We start from the raw sequence: 15,108 nt of genomic DNA, 5'->3' as shown, positions 1-15,108 counted from the left end.
CTAGTACATGTCATTGCATACATTAAATATCCTATAATTTTGGCATATTCTAATTGAGAAATTGGATTCCTTTCATTTTTCACAAAGGTTATTTTAGGATCCGATTGTGTTGAAGTTGGCACACATTCATCTTGATTGAACTTGCTAAGAATCTTTTCAATATAATGTGATTGAGACAACATTATATTGTTTGTCTCTTGTGATTTTTATGCTCAATATGACATTTGTTTCACCCATGTCTTTCATATCAAACGTGTTAGAAAGTAAAGTTTTGGTGAATTTGACTTGCTCTAAATCAGTCTCAAATATTAACATGTCATCCACATATAAGCAAATTATGACATCTTTACCTTTATTAAACTTGCTATAAATGCACTTATTAGATTCATTAACCTTGAATCCATTAGTAAGTATAACTTGGTCAAATTTTTTATGCCATTGTTTAGGTGTTTGTTTTAACCTATATAAGGATTTAACAGGTTTATGCATCTTGTACTCTTGTCCAAGTACTACAAATCGTTCAAGTTATTGCATGTAAATTTTTTCATCCAAATCACCATTAAAAAATGCTATTTTAACATCCATTTGGTGTACGATTAAAATTTGGTTTGAAACTAGAGTAAGCAGTACTTGAATTGTAGCAATTCTTGCTACTAGAGAATAGGTGTCAAAATAGTCCACACTATAGTTTTATGCGTACCCTTTCACACCTAACTTGGTCTTGAACTTATCAATAGTTTCATCAACTTTCATTTTCTTCTTGAAAATTCACTTACAACCTATTGGTTTTAAACCAAGTGGTAAGTCTACCAATTTTTAAATTTTATTATCCATAATTGAGTCCATTTCATCATTTATTGCTTCCTTCCAAAAGGGATTATCATGTGATCTCATTGCTTCTTCAAATGTCTTAAGACTAGCCTCAGTATTGAAGCAATTAGAGATTTGATTGCTTAACATATCTCTAGTTCTTTCGACTAGATACATATAAAAGTCCAAACCAAAGTCTTTTGACTTTTTAGCTCTTTTGCTCCTTCTTAACTCAATAGATTCATTTCCATCATTTTTTGTTAATTCATCCTTTTTTTAATCCACTTGATTTTGAAATATCATCCTTTATTTTAGAAATGACGGTGAATTTATTTTCTTCAAAAATAACATCTTTAAACTCAATTATGATATTAACCAAAATTGAATCATTAGATTCAAATACCATGAACCTATAAGCTTTGCTATTATATGCATATTTTAACAATATGCACTCAACACCTCGTTTCTTAGGTTTTGGAAGTTTAACAATAACCCTACAATCCCAAACTCTCAAATAGTTGAGATTAGAGTTCCTTTTATTTCAAAGATCATAGAGGGTATAGAATTCCTTTTATTTGGCATTCTATTTAGAATGTGACAAGACATCAATAAAGTTTCATCCCAAAAACCTTTACTAAGGTTAGAATTTCACAAAAGTGCATTAACCATTTCTGTCAATACACGATTTTTCCTTTCAACTACATCATTTTATTGTGGTATATAAGGAGTCGTAACTTCATTTTTAGTCCCTATTGACTCAAAATATATAGTTGACATCAATTTTAATCCCAGTTGATATGCTTCACCTCTATCGGACCTTAAGTACTTCATAAATGTTTCATGATGAAATTCAACTTCACTTTTATAACTTTTAAATTTATGCATGACTTCATCTTTCGAATGTAACAAATAAACAGAGTAGTATCTAAAGAAATCATTTATAAATATGACAAAATACTTATTCCCTCCTAAAGTAGGTGTGTCATGTAAGTCATATACTCCACTATAAATCAAGTCCAATACTTTGGAAATTCTTTCAATTTTCGAAAATGGACTTCTTGTAATCTTTGTTAACATGCATATATTACATTTTCCTTCATTTTTGTCATAATATGGTAAAATATCAAGTTTCATCATTTCATGCATTCTTCTATAATTAACATGACCAAATTTATTATGCCACAAACTAAAAGAAAACTCAACCAAATATGCAGAAATAACATTATTCTTATTGTTAGTAATAGCAAGTATATTCAAGTTGAACATTCCATTACAAAGATAACTCTTGCATATAAATATACTACTCTTGGACAAAACAAACTCGTTAGGCTCAAAAATAAGTTTAAAGCCAAATTTGTTTAATAAACCATCCGACAATAAGTTCTTCCTAACTTTTGATACATAAAGTACGTTAGTTAAAGTTACAATATTTTCGAAAGTTAATTTTAATTCTATTTCATTGACTCCTTGAACCGGAATGGTGGTAGAATTTCCTATATGCACCACATTCATCTGAATGTTTCATGGACTTGGAAGAATTTCTTGTTGTTGCAAATGTGTCATGTAGCACCAGAATCAACCCACCAATCAAAATCATCTTCTACCAAGTTGGTTTCAGAGATCATAGCAACTAGATTTTTGCTTGCGTTGTTCGAAGAGTCTTGTTTCTCCTTCTCCTTCTTGTTTTTAAGGATTTTGCATTCAAACTTGTAGTGTCCTTCCTTTTCGCAATAGAAACATTTTTCGTTCTTCCTTTTCTTATTGTTTTTGGGTTGACTCTTTGACTGTTGGCCTCTCTTGCTACCTTAGAACTTGCTTGATTGTCTCTCTTCAATCACATGCACTTTTGTGATAGAGTCTTCATTCTTTTCAAAGATTTGATTATCATTCTTTTCCTACATGTGAATTTCCTCTTCTAAACAAAGGGATTTAGCAAGAGTTTTAAGAGAGATTTCCTCTTTCTTATGTTTAAGATCCCTCTTAAAATTTTTTCCAGATCAAAGTTGGCATTTTATCTATAATAGAACACATAACAATGGCTTCATCTATGTGTAAGTCGTGTTGATTGTAATAGTTAAAAAACCTTTCAAGTTCAGCCAATTGTTCCACTATATATTTATTGTCTACCATTTTATAATTATTAAAAGATGAAACAAGGAACTTTTTACTTATTGCATCCTTATGCATGTGTTTTGACTCCAACTGGTTCCAAAATTTCTTTACGGTTGTAATGGTATGGTTGACATCAAAAAATTCGTCACTCATGATGTTGAGAATATGTCTGTGAAAAATCTCATCATCATTCTCCCACTTTTGATGCCGTTGAATGTCATCAAGAGTATCTTCCTCAAGATTGATGGTGAGTGGTTTTGCAATGGTTAATACATAGATCACTTGCAGGGATGTGAGAAGGAAATGAACTCGTTTTTGCCACCTTATGAAATCTCCTCCATCAAAATGATCAAACTTCACAAAGTTGGTTGCTAATTCCTTCAATGAACTTGCCATTGTTACACAAGAAGAATAAAGTCTAAAGATTGTTGGAGATAATACAAGAGAAAATCGTTAAAAGTTACAAAGCAAATAATTCAAAAAGATTTCAAATCGCGACTCAAGATCACTTTTCTTTAGACTTTATTTGTCCAAAATTTTGTGTGCAACCTTGGACAAATATCTTTTAGGATAATTTGAAAGTTTTTTGCCTTAATTCTTGCAAAAAATTAGACAAATCTACTTGAACTATGGTGTGTTTTTGCAAAGAATTCTAATAGTAGGAAAATGATCTTTTGCAGCAAACCATCACTACAAAAAAAAAGATTTCTAGTGACAACAATATTTGTCAGGAAAAGATACGTATTTTGTCAGGAAAAGTTTTCGTGACACCAATGTCGTCAGAGAAGATTAGTCACCTATACGCCGTCGGCAAAAGGTTTTCCTGACAACTATTGGAATTGTCGTCAGGAAAGCTGTTACTTTCTGTGACGCATCATTAGGAAAGGTAATCGTGATGATTTGATCGTCAGGGAAAGACCTCATATTCTTGACGATCCTTTGTCGGGAAAGACCCTGAACTTTGTCATTAAATTTTTGATTGTCAAGAAAAGTCCTACATTGAAACTTGTCGGGAAACTTTAATGACAATGCAATATCATTTTTCCTGACGACAGCTGCATCACTATAATATATTAATTTCTAATTTGACCATTCAGCCTTTTTAAGCCCAGCAATTTTAGTGACAACAATGACCATATCTTTTTTTTTTGAATAATAATTTTTATTTTATTTTTAAAAAAATTTTGGCAGAGCTTCTCCTTACAAATGGACGAAATCTCCCTGCCAACAAGCCCAATTTCAAGAAAAATTAAAACTCCTGACTAAACCATCCCATATCATCTATTGAGACACTCCATCCAATCAAAATATAAAAGTATGCAAGCAAAATATCAACCAAAACTTCACAAATTATCATTATTAGGCAACCATAATATGTCAAACCACAAAAGTTAACTATGTCAAACATTTACATATCATCACATTCTATGATTTGAAACCAATATAAACATTGCTATTTCTCCCTAGATAACTGCCATATACCTAACATATGCTAAAACCAAAAGATGGACTTTAATTCCATGGTCAACAAAATACTAGAGATCGATGATATCAAAATAGAAGAGTTCTTCAGTATGAGCCAAAAGCAATCCACAAGTTCACCCCAAACCTGTACAATAAAACCAAGAAAAATCTGAAATCAGAGAAATAATAGAATGGTATGCAAAAGATGTATTTTTGTTATGATGCATGGATGATCACTACAAATTGCTTAGGGACCACCTAATCATGAGTACAAGCAATGCATTAACTTGTACCAGAATAATTACTATGCTGCAAGTAACCAAAAATACACCAGGAAATACAAATCATAACATAAGTTGTTCCACAATAGTAAGTAAATGCACATAAATACATTGGCTTCGAATAAAGATCTACAAACTCACCATTCTAGGAAGACCCTCCACACTGCTTCTGTTTCCAAACAAGGAATTCTTGGAAAAAGGATGGTTGGGCCCTTGCCTTTTTTTTTGCTTTCTTTGATCTGTGAACAATTGTTAAACATGCTAGTTGAGGCTTAATATGAATTATCACAAAAAGGATGTATGCATTGAATGGCAAGAATTAAATCATTTTCAGCATTTTCACTTACCATTAGTGTTTGCTTGAGCAGGATTACTATTATCCGAATTAATCTGGATATCATCACCTGTGGTAGCTGATTGATGCTTCAAAGTTGAGTTTGAAGTTGGTTGTCGTTCAGATTGCAAGTTGGTATTAGGTGGGCAGTTTCTCTTCAACCATTTTCCGGAAGGTGCCATCTGCAATAACACGGTATATGATAAAAAAGGACTCAAATTAGTAAAATTTTGATGTCAAATTATAAACAGATATCAATATTTAAGTTATAGTAAAAACTTAACAAAGAGTTAAAACCATGAAAAGGATATCAATGCAAAAAACCTTTTCACTTGACACTTCTATGCTGTTGTATAGTATATAAGAAAGCATTAAACATCATAACCCATAACTTGATTTACACAAATAACGATGTAAACCATAACATAATTTGCAAGAAACTAGCAGTCATGATAAACACTTTTCATTCTTTATGGTAAGCTACCAAATAACAACGTACCTCAAATTATGCAATCTTTTCTCTGGTTGTTCCCTTTCTTCTCTATCAAGGGAGTGAGAATGCAGGTTTGCTCTGCTGAATATGAAGAAATGCGAAATTAGATATTTTAAGAAAATCATCATACATAATCGACAACAATCAAAAATATTTTTTTGTAACATAAAAAATAACAAAATTACCTTCCTAAAGCCTGATTAGAATTGTAACTATCCCATTGATCTTCTACTCGAACCAATCCCTTTCTAGACAAAAAAAAAAAAAAAAAGAGGGAAAGGGAGGGCAAAACACAGATCAACTTATGGAGTAAAGATTGGTAATGTATATAACTAAAAATTGTGAAAGGAGCAAAAGATGGTACAACTATTATCTTCACCCAAAAATTTAATAGTGGTATAATTTGTTGTAAGTCCTATGTGGAGTATGTTAAAAATCAATGTACATTTTGTAATATTGAGCCATGCAACTTTTTTCCTAACCAATCAAGGCCAATAACAGATTAATAGTTCAAGAACCGTGGCTGCTCCAAATTCTTGATTGTCATACATGGCTACAATCCACCTTTAGACACTCGGTATGATGGATAGGCTGCGATAAATAGTTTTTGCACTATGATATCCTAATGAAGAAGTCCTGCAAAAAACCAAACGATCCTAGACAACTTTCCTCTTACAGCAATATAGATCATATCCCATTCGTTTATTCCTTCAAGGAATAGACAAATACATTTTGCCAGAGTCTTACCATAACATTTGCAAAATGCATCATTAAGGCTCTGAATTTGTCAAATTTCTGAATTAATGTAAGGTGCCTATAAGTGATTAGTGAGTTGGAAAGCAAGGAAAAAACCACACAAGATTTAATGGTCTAGACTACAGAGGGATCATTGGCTTGTATTACTAGAGCATTTACAGGGCAAATGAGAAGAACTATGACACATCAACATAATGCCAAGAATTATGACAGCAGAAATTTGTCCTGTAAACCCTGCCATTCCACCTTTTATCTAGAAATGGGAGAACAACAGAATTTGAAGTCGTACATCCAGTATAGATAATCACAGTAGCAACTAGCATCACTGTCATAATTCTCACATCTCAACTCTGTTAGTAAGCTGAATTCAAGCAATGAGATTTAGGCAGTGGTAAGTCACTAACATGCTCCATTTTTTATTGCAACACTGGGATTTCTCCACCACCAAATTATCCTGGGCCATCTTCATTTTTTTCTATATGGGTGATGCATAGGAAAAAGTGTCAGTAGTGTTCGAAGACTATCCTTGCAGTAAGTAGCAAGGATGCAACCACTGAGAACACATTGTTGGTTTCCCCATAGCCAGTCTCAAAATTTCTTTCAGTGTTCCATGCTGATCTGAAATTTATCTATTATCTTCACCCAAAACAAAATACAACTACCTCATATAAAAGCCACTCAAATGTAGTTCAAACTATATAGACATACGTATAAAAAAGACTGGACAATAGTACACCCATTTTGACTAACCAAGTTGAAATTTCCTCTTTTTTGGCCGTGAAATCCAAACAACATTACCACACTTCTAATCCAATAACCAATATTTGCACCAGGACATATAACCCAAGGAAATATTTAGAAACTTAATTGTAATTTAAGTACATATTCTTAATCTACAACTGCATTGTATAAAAAATAATGCCATTTCATGAAATATCGATCTTTCATCAAAAGGGTAAGCTAAAAATTGTAACTTTTCTGTTAAATAGCGAAGCAACAAAACTGAAAAATTGAGCTGATTGCAAATTTCATAGCCAGACCTGAAAAATTGAATTGACTCACCAGTCAGAGTCGACTGCCAATTCCACTATTGTACTTTCAGTACCTTGAGCAGAGCTGAAAAATTGATGACTTGGAAATAGGAGGAGCAACCAAAACAGGATACCAACTGGGTCAATTTTCAAAGGATCTCTGTCGAGCAAGCGAGCATCAGCAAGAATGATATCAACAAGTTTTCTACTGATTATATCCCCGGGCACAAGAATTTAAACATCTTCTTGGGTTTTGACGAACAGAGAAAGAGAGAGATGAATAAAATACCCACTATAAAAATAAAAAAGGAACCAATTAAGGACAAAATTGAAGGGTGATTTGGAGAAAAGGAACTGATTCAAGACAAAATTGAAGACAAAATTGAAGGATTATTTGATTTTTACATCACCTTAGACCATCGTGTTGTCTCTCTTGTTGAAAGAGATGAAGACAAGTTACAGATTTGGAGAAAGTGTTTCTTTGTCATTGTTGTTCCAAAAGTAAGAGATACGGAAAAATGTTTCTTTGTTTCCCGGTTTCCATGTCATAAGTCTGATTTCCTTCTAAAATTTTTTGAGTCCAAAACGGGGAAAAAACTGGTGGGAAAAAAATGGAGGGAGAATGAAAACTTTTCCTGACGAATTGATGTGGGGAAAGTAACTTTAGACAATGAAAAAAATAGAAAAACATGTTTGCCTTCTGAAGGACATTTGCCTGACGGTTGTCATAAAAAGTATTATTTTTGTAACGAATAGGTAGGTTGTCATGAAAAATTTGTCACGAAAGAAATAATTTTTTGTAGTGCATCCCTACTAGACCTTTATAGAGTTGAGAATCTTGAGATTGGAAATGATTAAGAGTCGCAACCTTTCACCACTGATTTGTGTATTTGTGTTTTCCTCAAATTCAATGCAAGTGTTCAAACAGTTTTTAAATGTTTAAATACTAATTGGATGGTAATTAACTATAAAAAATATGAAAAGGTGCCAAATAGACTTGAACAACTTTTGAGCATTACAAAAATCAGACAATGATGGCCATATGTCGGGTCCTAGATGGGTCCCCGTCATGCAAATGTTCAAATTTTGAAAAATATCTAACATTGTTGGTAGCTAGGGTCTATGTGAAGGAGAGCTAGAAAATAGAAGAAGAAAGTCGCGCACGTCAAACTTCAGAAGAAGTCCAACGCCAAGTCTGGTTTCATACCCGGTGTTGGATATCCTATTGGTGATTCTTAGAGTACATCTGGCCTAAAGACTAATCATGTGCAGGGTTGTTTTGATGTATATTTTTCTATTTTTATATTATTTAGTTTCTTATTCTAATTAGATGTTCAAGGAGTTTATTATTAGTTAAGTAACTAGACTAATTATTTTCTACTCCTCATGTATTCATAGTTGTGCTTGTAGCACATATATAGGCATGTGTAGAACCTTTTGTATTAACCCTCTTTTATCAAATAATATTCAAATTTTGATTGGAAATTCCAATTGTGTGAGTTTTCTCACGTTTCTAGATTCTTGTTAAATCTTGACATTTTCAAGTTTGATAATGAATCAACCCCTGTTTCTTCCTTATGGAGAGTGTTCATGAAACCCTTATGATTTATCACACTTTCGCCTCATGTGACTTGGTACTTGAGCAGGTTTTTCCTGTTCCTAAATTAAATCAATGGTCGGTAACAAATTAGGTGATAGATCTTCTACCTCTACAATTGAAGCGTAGATTTAAAATGAATGCTTGGATTGTTTGGAGCATATTTGCAATGACCTAGGAACCCATTTTACTTGCATGAAAAAGACCCTTGATGTGTGTTCAAGACATGGATTTATAAAGCAACCAGGGATAGAATTGACAAGGCGATCAAGACGACAAAGTATCTCTTAACCAAACCCTAGTCAACATAGAGCAAAGAAGATCTTATAGAGAGTAAGCCTATCAGGAAAATAAGTAGTCTCTCCGTCCCAATTATTTGGTTCTATTTCAAGAATCTACTTTTTAAGAATAATAGTTTGATTGTGATGTTTGTACTTCTCTTTCCAATTTTGAATTGCCCCCACAAATTCAATATTTGAATTTGAATGATAACATATATATGATTAGAGGGAGGGGTTACATTGGAAAAAAAAACCAAAAAAGTGCTTTAACTTTCTCAACAGGACAAATATTTTGAGACATCCCAAAATGAGAAGTAGGATACTTTCAAAGGGACGGAGGGAGTAGAACAATGAGATGTTAATTGATTTTGGTAGGGAAAGCCCTAATTAAAAGGGTAATCAATGTCGAAATTGAGAGCGTACAAAGTTCAAATTGAAGGTGGATGTTCCCTTTGTCATCAGTAATTTGGAAATCAATGATTTCTTGGATTGAATTTTAGAAATGGATAGATTCTTCGATTACATGAACGTCCAAGAAAATTGATAAGCCAAGCTTGTGGCTTATTGATTAAAGGGTGGCACGTTGTCTTGGTGGAAACAGTTACAAGCTCAAAGGTGTCACTTAGGAAAACAGCCTGTAAGGACATAGGTCCAGATTAAGCATCTTGTGACTGTTAGATTTTTACCACCGGATAATGGCAGTACTTGTTCTCCCAATTTCAACACTATACCCAAGTTAATAGGTCTGTTCATGAATATTAAACTAAATTTTTGCAGTTACTTTCCTGTAACAACATTACAAAGACCGAGGGACAGCTCATGTCAAGATTTTTAGATGGTTTGAAAAAGAGTATATATATATATGGGATGAAATTGGTATAAAATAATTCTTACGTTGTCAAATGTTAACAACTTAGACTTGAATGTCGAATTAAATTTGGCTTGGAAAAGAAATGCAAGGAGAATGAGTTCGCGAGGATCATGTAGAAGAGTCCATAAAACCGCCAATTGATGAGAAGTCTTAGCCAGCACCAACGGTTCATCAAGGCAGGTATAGAGAAGATAAAAAGCAAAATGGTGAAATGAAGGGGGCTACAAAGAAGCAATAATAAAAACTAATGCAAATCCCTATGCCAAGCCAATGGCAAATAAGTGTTGGAGGTGCGAACAACTCGGACATCATTCAAATAATTGTCCACAACGAAAGCCAGTGAATTTTACTAAAAATAATGGAGCCACAAGCAAACAAGGAGAAGAGGAGGGAATATATCTATGAGGACAAGGATGAAGAGGAAGAAGACTATAAGCGACTAGTGTACGTGGTTCATCGAATCGAGCCAAAGAAAGAAGCTAAAACATAGCGTGAGCAAATCTTTAGGTTCAGGTGCAAAATTTCTAATCAACTTTCTGATTTGGCAATTGAATTTGCCTATTGAACTACATCCTAAGGCTTACATGATTAGTAGGATAAAAAATGTACAGCCTGTTAAAGTAGTTGAGAAGTGTTTAGTTCCTTTTTCAATAGGCAAATATTACACCAATAGTGTTATTGACAAGGTGTAAATTGTAACTATATGGGTAGTTTTGTGACAAAGTAGTGATATCTTTTTGCACCTGTTAGAAAATTGGCTTAAATTCTTTTAACTAGATTTTTTATTTTATGTGGAAGTAACTAGTTTTCTAATTGGTTTTAGTTACTTGAAGTAGTAGCCAAGGAATATTCTATTTAGTTTAGAATTAGAAGTTATTTCCTATTTTGTGTAAGTCTACGAATTAGAATTGATTTCCTATTGTTATTTGGGTTTTGATCAAATAATGTTCCCTATAAATAGGTGGATTAGTATACTATACAAGAGACACACAAGGGACATAAGGGCATCATGTAGCCTTATACATGGGATGTGAGAGACAGTTCTTGGGAGATGAGAGATGGTATATAAGGGTTGGATTTGAGTTCAACTTGTATTCTTGTATAGGATTTTTCTCTCATAATAAAGAACGGATTTCTCTCCGTGGACGTAGGCTCAATGGTGGAGTCGAACCACGTTAAATATTGTGTGTCGTTTATTTTTCATGCTTATGGCTTGTTTGTCATTAAATTATTGTATACTTGATATCTCAATAGTTGTGTGTTCCGTGCTTGGATCCTAACAAGTGGTATTAGAACTCAGTTGCGAGATTGGGTTGCTCAGAAACACTTGGATCCTAGCAAATGAATGGTTAGATCAAGTGCTTGGTTGTTCAAAGTTGAATCCTGATTAACTATTGAGATTAAGTGGGTTGGTGGTTGTTACCAATTGAATAATTTAATGGGTGATACTCTTGTTTCAATGGCTTGACAAAAAGCATTGATGGTGAAAAATTGAAAGCTGAAAAGCACGGAGGCGCTTGACGGTGAATCTAGGCAGGTGATTTAAGAGTCAAGGAAAATATTGAGTCCAATATTGATTATGGACGTGAATCGGTAGAAACTTTTTCACACCTCCAACGGTTGATATTTCATTCCGGTGGATTTTAGATTTCGATTATGTTCTTTGGATAGTGTGGCACGTGTCCCAAAAAAATAAAGAGATCTAATTTTCACGCGCCAGAAAACTCTGCCAGTTACGAGTTGTTTATTTTAGGTGGAGTATTGAAAACCACAAGTGGCGAGACAGTCTTGAGGATGAAAAAAAAAATATGGTGATTTTCCCATTTGATTGCCTCAATAGTTATGGTTAGAGCTCACAGAAGGGGATCCCGGATTGCAAGTAGTGGTGAGAAGAAATCCTGTAAAGGAAGATGGTGAATTGAGCCACCTTCTCACGAGTCAACTGGAAGTTGGACTCGGAGTAACTATACATGTTCATTTGCCAATTGAATCAATTTGGTGTTAGGACTGTATTGATTCGGGTGTATAATTCGATATCATATGATTTGGTAATTGAAATCAAATGATTGCTAAAAGAAATTTTTGTCAAGGTGGAGATTTGCTAGATAATTGGCTTAATTTCTTTTAGATAGATTTTTTGTTTTGTGTGGAAGTAACTAGTTTTCTAATTAGTTTTAATTACTTGAAGTGGTAACCAATGAATATTCTATTTAGTTTAAAATTAGAAGTTATTTCCTATTCTGTGTAAGTCTAGAAATTAGAATTGATTTTCTATTGTTATTTGGATTTTGACCAAATAATATTCCCTATAAATAGGTGGGTTGGTATACTACACAAGAGATATAAAAGAAGACACAAAGGCATCATGTAGCCTTATACATGGGGTGTGAGAGAGGGTTCTTAGGAGATGAGAGATAGTATACAAGGGTTGGGATTGGGTTCAAGTTGTATTCTTGTATAAGGTTTTCCACTCATAATAAAGAACGGATTTCTCTCTATGGACGTAGACTCGATGGTAGAGTCGAACCACGTTAAATATTGTGTGTCGTTTATCTTTCATGTTTGTGGTTTATTTTTCATTAAATCGTTGTATACTTGATATCTCAATAGTTGTGTTTTTCGTGCTTGGATCCTAATAGCACCCATCAGGATATAGAGCCGCTTAATTTAGTATTGTTTTGATGTTGCAGGAAAATGACAAGGTGTTAATCAGAAACGGCTAAGAAAGGAAACGAATTGAAGTTTGAGAGACCAACTCCGACACCAGTGTTTGCACTGGTCCTATCGCTGGTGTTGGTCTGACGAAGCGAGCAGCTGAAGTCCAAAGGAACTTCGGCGCCGGTCTTCATCAGGTCTTGACGCGCACGTTTGTTTTAAAGCTGAAAGAAACCTAATCCAAAGGGGATTCACTTGTAACTTCTAGAGGTTATAAATAGGAGTTATTTAGGTCGTTTTAGGGGAGGAAAAACACTAGTTTTAGCAAGAGCAATATACTTTTACATCTTTTTATAGCTTGTTCTTGAGAGATCAAGATCAACAGAAGAGAATCAAGGAGCACAAGGGAGAAAATTGGCGACGAGCATTGGGAAGTTTTTCTATCTCAATCTCTTCCCTTTGTATTACTTCTTGAACTTGTGGTTTGATTCCTTCACAATGTTGCACTCAATTTACTCTAGGGTTAGGGTTCTTATAAAGAAGACTTGATTTCTTACAAAGAAGACTTGATTAACTTTCTCAATTAAAGTTCTTTTCTTTTTCTATAATTTATTTATCTTGCCTTTTTATCGCGTGTTTATGGCTGATCACCATGAACATGACTTTAGGGTTTGTATCAAATTGAGAATGGAGATGCAACCGTGCACCAGATAAATTAACATATTTAACTTAGTTACGAGAGTAGGTTAGGATTGTATAACGCACTTATATCACCAAAGTTGTTAAAGGGTTTAATTAAATGTTTGTGGTCTCGAGAGAGATGTAAAATTTGGTTAGGCACAATTTAGATGCATCGAGAAATAATCCAAAATATAATTGTGTGATGCGTTAATAGCTTGACAAGAAAATAATTAGGGAATTAATTTAACCTCTGGATTAAAGCTTATCAATCAGTCATGCGTGATGTTGTAGATATGGATGCATATTATGTATTATTTGGGAGACTGTGGCAATACATGATCGGGATGTGATTTTCTATGGAAGGAAAAATGTCTATTGATTTGTCAGAGATGGCAAAAATATCATTCGAATGCAATTGAAGCCTAGTTCACAATTTAGGTCTAATCAATTGAAAGAGACTAATTTGTTGTTTATAGATTATAATTTTAAAACAGGTACAAAGGAAGTTGAAGGCGCCAAAGACATTGAAGTTCGTAATTCAACTGCTGAACTCCAACTAGATTTGGCGTCTAGTAAATTTGACGATGTAATTGTGATCTAGGATGATGGAAATAAAAGTCCTTGTGGATATTGAATCAACAAAATTCCTCCAATTGCAAATCCATCGCACTTCTTGGGTTGTCCATCACATTCATGGGATCAGCTGTTTTCCCCAGCCAAAAAAATACCACTTTTGATGGAAAAATTATGTTTGATAAATTTTCTTCTATTGACAATTTTATGTGAAGAACAGGTTGAGTTTCTTGTCAATCAGGGAAACATCCTAAAGTTTATTTGACTATGGTTTAATTTTGAAATTGTCTCAGGATCATATACAACTTCCTACATTCACAATTGGGTGTAAAAGTTTCATTGCAAGCATCGATCCTATAAAATTCATGGCAGGATCATAGCTATGTCTTTTCATGATTCCTTATTAAACTTCTCTGTAGAACTAGAGGACAAGTTCTTTTTAAGTGAGAAAGTCTGATACAAAATGGAGACCCCACGGATTCACGAGTCTCTTGTTTGTATCGGTAACGCTTAATTTAGGGTTCTTAATTAGGATTTTTTTTATCATTTTATTGTTATTTTTATTTATTTTAGTATGATATTATTGTTATTGTTGGTGGCGAGGGTCCATTCGAAAAAAAGCAGGAAGAAAGAAAAAGAAAGCCGTGTGCGTCAAAATATAGAGGAAGCCCGACGCCAAGTCTGGCTTCATGATCAGCGCCGGATATCCTGTTGGTGATCATCAGAGTATGTCCGGCCTAAAGACCGGCGTTCAGGGTCGTTTTGATGCTTGTTTTCCTATTTTTGTATTATTTTGTTTCCTATCCTAATTAGAAGTTTTAGGAGAATCTTATTAGTTAAGTATCTAGACTAATTAATTCGTATTCCTTATGTATTCATAGACATGTCTAGAGCCTGTTGTATTAACTCTTTTTTTATCAAATAATATTTAAATTTGATTGGAAATTCCAATTATGTGAGTTTTCTCATGTTCCTAGATTTTTATTTGGATCATGATATTTTTAGGCTTGATCATAAATCAACCCTTGTTTCTTCCTTATGGATGGTGTTGGTGCCACGCTTCCACCCCGCATCACATCGTTTCATAATCAATGTGGAGTCGCCAATAACCGATAATTACACAATTAGACTCATGATCATGCTAAAAGAAAAAATAACAGACAGACAAA

General features: G+C 33.7%; 1 long non-coding RNA gene across 1 annotated transcript; it reads right to left on the bottom strand.

Moving 5' to 3' along the window:
* Positions 1-4,253: 4,253 nt before the first annotated feature.
* On the bottom strand, positions 4,254-7,788 carry LOC140015626 (uncharacterized). Its single transcript, XR_011822267.1, has 7 exons — positions 7,692-7,788; positions 7,313-7,573; positions 5,680-5,742; positions 5,501-5,572; positions 5,015-5,183; positions 4,809-4,906; positions 4,254-4,531 (listed from the first exon to the last, which is right to left on the bottom strand). It is a non-coding gene; the product is annotated as an uncharacterized lncRNA (long non-coding RNA).
* Positions 7,789-15,108: the final 7,320 nt, after the last annotated feature.

This window comes from Coffea arabica, chromosome 10c (assembly GCF_036785885.1).
Source record: "Coffea arabica cultivar ET-39 chromosome 10c, Coffea Arabica ET-39 HiFi, whole genome shotgun sequence".
NCBI classification, from domain to species: Eukaryota; Viridiplantae; Streptophyta; class Magnoliopsida; order Gentianales; family Rubiaceae; genus Coffea; species Coffea arabica.
This window is presented reverse-complemented; position numbering and strand designations above follow the sequence as displayed.